Raw genomic sequence first — 8,658 nt, forward strand, 5'->3', positions numbered from 1 at the left:
ACGCAGTAGTGCAATTGCTGGGTCGTATGGTAGCTCTATTTTCAACTTTCTGAGGAACCTCCATACTGTTTTAAAGAGTGGCTGCACCAGCTTGCATTCCCACCAACAGTGTAGGAGGGTTCCCCTTTCTCTGCATCCTCGCCAACATCTGTCGTTTCCTGACTTGTTAATTTTAGCCATTCTGTGAGGTGGTATCTCATTGAGGTTTTTCATATGGATTTCCCTGATGCTGAGGGTTGTTGAGCACTTTTTCATGTGTCTGTTGGCCATTTGGATGTCTTCTTTGCAGAAATGTCTGTTCATGTCTTCTGCCCATTTCTTGATTGGATCATTTGTTCTTTGGGTGTTGAGTTTGATAAGTTCTTTATAGATTTTGGATACTAGCCCTTTATCTGATATGTCATTTGCAAATATCTTCTCCCATTCTGTCGGTTGTCTTTTGGTTTTGTTCTTTTGGTTTTGTTGACCAAAGCTTTTTGCTGTGCAAAAGCTTTTTATCTTGATGAAGTCCCAATAGTTCATTTTTGCCCTTGCTTCCCTTGCCTTTGGCGATGTGTCTAGGAAGAAGTTGCTGTGGCTGAGGTCGAAGAGGTTGCTGCCTGTGTTCTCCTTTAGGATTTTGATGGACTCTTGTCTCACATTTAGGTCTTTCAACCATTTGAGTCTGTTTTTGTGTGTGGTATAAGGAAATGGTCCAGTTTTATTCTTCTACATGTGGCTGTCCAATTTTGCCAACACCATTTGTTGAAGAGACTGTTCTTTTTCCATTGGACATTCTTTCCTGCTTTGTCGAAGATTAGTTGACCATAGAGTTGAGGGTCCATTTCTGGGCTCTCTATTCTGTTCCATTGATCTATGTGTCTGTTTTTGTGCCAGTACCATACTGTCTTGATGATGACAGCTTTGTAATAGAGCTGGAAGTCCGGAATTGTGATGCCGCCAGCTTTGCTTTTCTTTTTCAACATTCCTCTGGCTATTCGGGGTCTTTTCTGGTTCCATACAAATTTTAGGATTATTTGTTCCATTTCTTTGAAAAAAGTGGATGGTATTTTGATAGAGATTGCATTGAATGTGTAGATTGCTCTAGGTAGCATTGACATCTTCACAATATTCTTACAATCCATGAGCTTGGAATGTTTTTCCATTTCTTTGTGTCTTCCTCAATTTCTTTCATGAGTATTTTAGAGTTTTCTGAGTACAGATTCTTTGCAATATACATTTGCATGTTAAAAGTGTGAAGAAATCCTGCAGTAAAGAAATCTATTTGTCATTGTTTATGTTTTTAAACCCAGCATGTGCTGGACCTATTAGATTATGGAATACTTTTTTTTTTTAAACAGTAATTCTTATTAGCATCCCCTAAAATTAGTGCTTTGCCTCTTTGACTTATATTGCTCCAATTCCTCACATGAAAATTGCAAACTCATTACGATTTGGTCTTTGTTCATTGAATTTCTTTTCCTTGAGCATTTTCTGAGCTGCAGTATTTCTCAAGACTCACCTGTTACTTCCTCTTTAGAAACTTTTTTGTTTGCTGACCAGGGAAGATTTTTTTTTTTTTGGAGTGGGGTGGGGTTCCACTGCACCTTTTATGGTATATTTTTTAGAATCATTGGTTTTCTTCACTGTTCTTTGAGTCCCTAGAGGATAGAACACGTACCTTATTAATTTCTGTATTTCCATCATTTAAGACAATGTCTGGCACATAGTTTAGATTCCAGATAATAAAGTTGACATCAAATGTGCTTTTTATTTTTTTTTTTAAGATTTTACTTATTTATTTGACAGAGAGAGACACAGCGGAAGAGGGAACACAAGCAGGAGGGGTGGGAGAGGGAGAAGCAGGCTTCCTGTGGAGCAGGGAGCCTGATGCGGGGCTCGATCCCAGGACCCTGGGATCATGACCTGAGCCGAAGATGCTTAACCAACTGAGCCACCCAGGTGCCCCTCAAATGTGCTTTTTAAAAAGATTTTATTTTATTTTTTAAAAGATTTTACATATTTATTTGAGAGAGGGAGAGCATGCATGAGCAGGGGGAGGGGCAGACAGAGAGCGAGAAGCACACTCCATGCTGAGCAGGGAGCCCGATGCGGGGCTCAATCCCAGGACCCTGAGATCATGACCTGAGCCGGAGGCAGATGCTTAACCGACTGAGCCCCCCAGGTGCCCCTAAAGATTTTATTTGTAAGTAATCTCTGCACCTAACATGGGGCTTGAACCCACAACCCCAAGATCCAGAGTCACGTGCTCCACCGACTGAGCCAGCCAGGTGCCCATACATCAAATGTTTTAATAAGAAAGTTTGATGCAGCCAATATGCTTTGCAGAAATTTTAACCCTAACAACTCATTACCTGGGGATGCCGGCTTTCTCCGGGGGCCTGGTCTCGTAGCAGCCATGTCCTGCTTTTTACTCTGTGTGCCTTAGGCTCTCAGAGTAGTCGGAGTGAACTGTAGACGTTTTGGTAGGAGGAATAACTTCTAACTTTTAGGATTTATTTTGGGCAGAGCATGGGAATGATGAAATCTTTCTGTGCCAGGTGTCCTTCTACATGCTTTACATGGAGGATTTCATGTAACTGTCATAACACCAAAGGTATGCATTCATTTCCTCCATTTTACAGATAAAAAGGCTGAAGCTCAGCGAGGACAGATGTCACCCATCCAGGGCCAGTGTCAGGATTTTCCTCCAGGTCTTTTGGCCTCCAAAGTGTATGTCTTAACTCATTCTGGATGTATGCATCACTTTTTCTTTTTGCAAGTAGACTACTTTTTAGAGTAGTTTTAGGTCCGCAGCAAAATTGAATGGAAAGTAGCCTATATCCCCTGCTCCCACAAGCACATCTTTTCCTGCTGTCAGCAGTCTGCGCTAGAGGGGTATGATTGTTGCCATCAATGAACCTATGCTGACACATCATTATCACCCAAGGACCGTAGTTTACATTAGGGTTCACTCTTGGTGTGGTACATTCTATGGGTTTTGACAAATGTATAATGACATGCTCCATGCGTTCCTTTTGAACCATTTCGCACATTTGCTCAAGCAGGGTTCTTTTGTGGACTGGCAGGAAAGCCCAGTGGGTCCCAAATCCAGTTTCAAGAAACTTGATGCTCTCAGTTTACTTAGGAATGATGAGCTCCTGGGGACTGACTTCAGGCTAACTCATGGATTTATTTATAAACAAGCGCTAACTTAATATTCAGTGGGGATTTGCCTTTCTTGTCACTAGAAAACCCTCACTGAAAGCAGCCCTTCCTATTATCAAACTTCCCAGGAATCCAAGTCGCTCATCAAGGCGTTGTGAGGCGAACATGGACGTATAAGATGAGAGAACAATAAACTGAGTAGCCTTGGAGGGTATTTCTTGGGGTTGTGGCAAAACCTAGAGAATCACTCCTGCTTTCTTTACCTCTGAGTATGTATTTCTAAACACCTGTCTTCCAGGCCTCTCTAAATAAACCCCAACAAATTATTCTTCTTCGACTTTACATTTTCTAAACTTCATGCACAGTGCCACATCATCGTGTCTGCATTTATTATAAGCATGTAGTCATCCAGGTTATCCAAGGTCAAAGCCCAGGCTATAGTGATTTGTACTTGGACTGGGGACCTAAGGAGATTTAGAGATACCCTGATCTTTTGTACAACTCATTTCAAAATGCCTCTCAATGGTCATTCCTGCAGAAGGCTAATCCCATTCATTCCACATTAATTAATATAAATTTCAGTTGCAGAGGATGACTTTTCTAATTTTGTTCCCATTTTTTATGGGTGACTTTTACTTAGGCCTCGCAGTTTATTATGCGCTGATTATTCAAAAAGTCAGGGGGACCAAAAATATCATCTTGTCTTTCCTTTAGCAGAGTTCATCTGAGACTGGGAGGATGGTGATACGTGGCATATAGGTGTGACAATTAGTATGTGTTTCAGGTTTATTTATGCTTATTTAGAATCTGGAATGAATGTCTCATATATCAAAGTAATAAAGAAAAATCACTTGGCAAAATATAAGTGTTAGAAAAATTAAAATAGCGAGAAACAGAAACATCAGTCCTGTCATTTTCCTCAAAATCCGCCTTGCACCAGCCTCACCCTGGCTTCTGACTTAGGCTGCGTATGACATTTTGACGAAGTGAATTCCACCCTGACGCAACCTCAGTTGTGTACCTTGTGTTACCAGTACAGTATTATTCTCTCGGGTTCCTAAAACCGGGATCTGCCAAATTAAGTGTCACTGTCTATTGAGTATAGGATCTGAGCCACTACCTTCAAAGGGACTTTGTGAGAAGAACGCATTTCCCCAGGCTTCCAGGTGATAAGGCTTTTGTTTGTCAGCTTTCAATTAGCACATGCAAGGTCTGAACATAAATAAAAGAATGTAAGTCTGTCACCAGTGACTGTGGATTTGTTCCAAATGTTAGTGGTTTTCTCTCAGGCTATTCTTTAATTATGACATATAGCAACTGAGACTTTTTTCAAACAGACATCAAAACTCTCACCTTTACCTCCCAGTTAAACTTCTTTAGTTTAATACTGTCAAACCTGTGCTTGATTCATGTCCCAAGATTATAAATCTTCTTGAGGGCTCTTACTTTTAAAAAATGCATTGCTATTTAATGGGGGGGGGGGAAAATCCAAGTTGGTTATCTATTCTCTAGTGAAAATTCTTTCTGATTTTGAGCAGTGAACTAGTCACACCAGTTGGAAAAACGGTCTATCCTACTTTCCAACCACAAAGGTACAGGTTTCCTTAAATATGCCCCTTTGGAAATTAGTGGTAAAATTGATGTCTCCCTTTCTTAATCACTAAGCCAGAGTGGTATAGAAAAAAAAGGGCTCCTTCTTTGTATGCTTCTTCTCTTTTTCTTAAGATGCAGGATCACATTAAAACTATAAAAATGACAGTCAAGAAAATAATTACATGGGGTGCCCAGGTGGCTCAGTCGGTTAAGCATCTGACTCTTCATTTTGGCTCAGGTCATGACCTCAGGGTCGTGAGCTAGAGCACCGTGTCGGGCTCTGGGCTCTGCACTTGGCGTGAAGCAGGCTTAAGATATGCTCCTCCCTCTCCCACCTCTCAAATAAACACATACATGCGTGCATATGTATACCCTGCTCATTGTTCTTGCCAGAGGAGGGATTGTAAATAAACAGAGGAGAGCGCAGTTCTTCGAACTATGATAGGGTTTCCCTTGTGTGTGTTTCCCCTCTTTGTGCAGACATTAGTTGAGGTAAATCCCATTTCACTTAATAACTGCTTGGATTAAGGAAGTTTTCTGAAAAGACTAATTTACATAGAGTAAGCTGATTTGAATAATTGGTGCTAGTTTGGATATTGAAAACAAAACACACACCTGCAATTTTAGAAAAGATTTTTGGGGCACCTGGGTGGCTCAGTTGGTTAAGCAACTGCCTTCGGCTCAGGTCATGATCCTGGAGTCCCGGGATTGAGTCCCACATCGGGGTCCCTGCTTGGCAGGGAGTCTGCTTCTCCCTCTGACCCTCCTCCCTCTCATGCTCTCTGTCTCTCATTCTCTCTCTCGCAAATAAATAAAATCTTAAAAAAAAAAAATAGAAAAGATTTTGGCTTGATTGGCATGGCCCAGGTATTTCTTCCTATATGAACATGGTTAAACTTTATGTATGGTATTTATGCATCAGGAGAGAGGACTGCGGAGAAATTTCCATACAAATAAATTCTTTGGCAGCTAGTTAGGAGGCACTTTGCCTAAAAGTCTGTGCTTCCTTAAATTACAGAAATATGAAACCAAAGATAGAAGGAAAAACTAATTCTTCCGAAACTAAAGATTTAATGTTTATCTTTATAAAATCCTATACAATGCCTAACAATATTTAGTTTCATAAAAATGGGTCAATATTAAGAATTTCTTTATATTTGGAAGTTAAATACTTTTTGTGATATTCAAATAAAATTTTATGAAAATTGTTTCGTTCAATTTTGTCAAAGAGCCGAGATGCAATAATGACGTATAGTTTATGTCTAGAGTTTCATAGCATTTAGGCAGAAGTTCCCCAACTGTCTCTGTAAACAGCAAGTACTGTTAATTTCTGGTAATTTTTTCCCTGTGTCCCTAGGCCAAAAGAAATACCTAGTATACCTGTTTTTATTAAGTATTTAGGCCCAAGTAACTTAATAGGTATTTATGCCCTAACGTCATAGAAGCCATTTGGAAAAATAATACACATAGAGTGAAAAGAAAAATGATATATACATATATATATTTTAAAGATTTTATTTATTTATTTGACAGAGAGAGACACAGTGGGAGAGGGAACACAAGCGGGGGCAGTGGGAGAGGGAGAAGCAGGCTTCCCGCGGAGCAGGGAGCCCGATGAGGGGCTCGATCCCAGGACCCCGGGATTATGACCTGAGCCGAAGGCAGACGGTTAACGACTGAACCACCCAGGCGCCCCAGAAAAATAATATTTTATTTTATTCTTAAATGCCTACAATTATTTACTAAGAGTATGTGTGTGACTGTTGGGCCCTGCATGCCTTCTCGAACTATAAAATCAAATGGAACTACCACCCTCCTCTCTTGTTTTTCTTTGATTCTTGTTTAGTTCTTTCTCTTTATCACAGAAACATCTGAAAACGTTTCACAAAGATATGATGCTATCATAATACGTCCGTGTATGAGATCTTCATGATGTACACCTAAAACTAATACGGTTTTATACGTCAATTATGTCTTAATAAAACTGGGGAAAAAAGATGTAACGTCATCAAAAGGATGTAAGTAGATCTGACGTTGAAGCGGGTTATCTCGGAGCTGCAGTGTGTGTGGTATCTGGCAGTTGTCCCTATGTTTCCTCTGACAACTAAAATGTGCTGTGAGGGCGCCTGGGTGGCTCAGTTGGTTAAGCGACTGCCTTCGGCTCAGGTCATGATCCTGGAGTCCCTGGATCGAGTCCTGCATCGGGCTCCCTGCTCGGCAGGGAGTCTGCTTCTCCCTCTGACCCTCCTTCCTCTCATGCTCTCTGTCTCTCATTCTCTCTGTCTCAAATAAATAAAAATAAAAAAATAAAAAAAAAATAAAAAAATCTTTAACATGTGCTGTGGTATCCTTAGGGGTTCGCTTTGGCTCCCCTCGCTGGCTCTGTGCAGTTTGAGAAGGGCAGCATTTAGGACAATGTATTTTTAAAAGTTTTATGATACATCTTCATATAGTTTAACTATCTAAAGCTACATTTCTTATGGTGTTCTCAGTTCTTGCACTGATATTAGTCATTAACTGCTAAAGAAGGTATTGGCTATATTCATACACTCACTGAGTATCCTTCTGCCATAATTACTTCAATATATTGCAGGAATAATGGCAGTGTTTCACAAGATAAATATTTTCTTTTTTTTATTATGTTCAGTTAGCATATAGTACATCATTAATTTTTTTATTAATTTTATTTTATTATGTTAGTCACCATACATTACATCATTAGATTTAGATGTAGTGTTCCATGATTCATTGTTTGCGTATAACACCCAGTGCTCCATTCTTTATGTGCCCTCTTTAATACCCATCACCAGGCTAATCTATATGGATTAGAGAGCAGGATGGACCCAGCTGGAGACTGGAATAAATGACCAGATGGAAGGGTGATACCAGAAAGCCCCTCTTCCTAAAACATTTATTTACCTGACTCATTGCCATTACATTCCTGTTTTCTGCTTTGTTTGGAATTCTCCTGCTTGGAATTACACCTTTGTGAACATAAGAAACAGAGTGCATGGGGTTCTGAAGTAAGCATCTCATCTTGGAGAAGAGTATAGCGTATACAGTAGATCTGGCCTTCTGCTGTATTGCTTCATGCACTTGAATATCAGATTAACTGTCTATTATCTTGAGAAGACCAGAATTGTGAGGATTGGATGAAGAACAGATAGGTAAAATTTAGAATACAGGATAGTCTTGGGGAGGGCAGGATTGGATTCAACATGGAACAGGCTTGAGGCAACTTGAAGGCAAGAATAAGATCAGGGGAAGATGCAAGAGAAAAAGAAGGACTGGATCTGCAGATGAACATGCCTATTTGAATGGTAGAGATGGGCTACTAGGGATCAGCTACTTCCAGTTGCTTACCAAGTAATCCCATTGGGTAGTCCTTAAATTCCTCACTCATCACTTAATAGTGTGCTAGACATCCTCATACATAAATCTTTGTGTACCTCTTTGGTAATTTCTTTAGGACACATTTCTAGATGGAGGACTAAAAGTTAAGACTTTTGATACACTTTGTCAAAGTTTTCCTTAGAAAGGTCATAAGAATTGAAAGTCCACCATTAGTGTATGAATCCTGGAGTCCTTGGGCAAGTCCCCACAGGACAGTTATACCTGTACATACCAAGGATAAGAGGGATTCTGGCACTTCTTTTTTTTTTTTTTTAAAGATTTTATTTATTTGAGAGAGAAAGAATGAGACAGAGAGAGCATGAGAGGGGGAAGAGTCAGAGGGAGAAGCAGACTCCCCGCCGAGCAGGGAGTCTGATGCGGGACTCGATCCTAGGACTGCAGGATCATGACCTGACCTGAAGGCAGTCGCTTAACCAACTGAGCCACCCAGGTGCCCCTCTGCCACCTCTTAAAAAGCCAGAAACTAATTCACTGAGAAATACTAGATTTATACTAAAACGCAAA

The 8,658-nt window shown here is 40.3% G+C and overlaps 1 non-coding gene across 1 annotated transcript; it reads right to left on the minus strand.

The window, feature by feature from the left end:
• Window positions 1-2,199: 2,199 nt before the first annotated feature.
• Window positions 2,200-2,272, minus strand: TRNAQ-CUG. Its single transcript has one exon. It is a non-coding gene; the product is annotated as a tRNA-Gln (tRNA).
• Between the last annotated feature and the right edge of the window lie 6,386 nt (window positions 2,273-8,658).

This window comes from Neomonachus schauinslandi, chromosome 12, assembly GCF_002201575.2.
Source record: "Neomonachus schauinslandi chromosome 12, ASM220157v2, whole genome shotgun sequence".
NCBI classification, from domain to species: domain Eukaryota; kingdom Metazoa; phylum Chordata; class Mammalia; order Carnivora; family Phocidae; genus Neomonachus; species Neomonachus schauinslandi.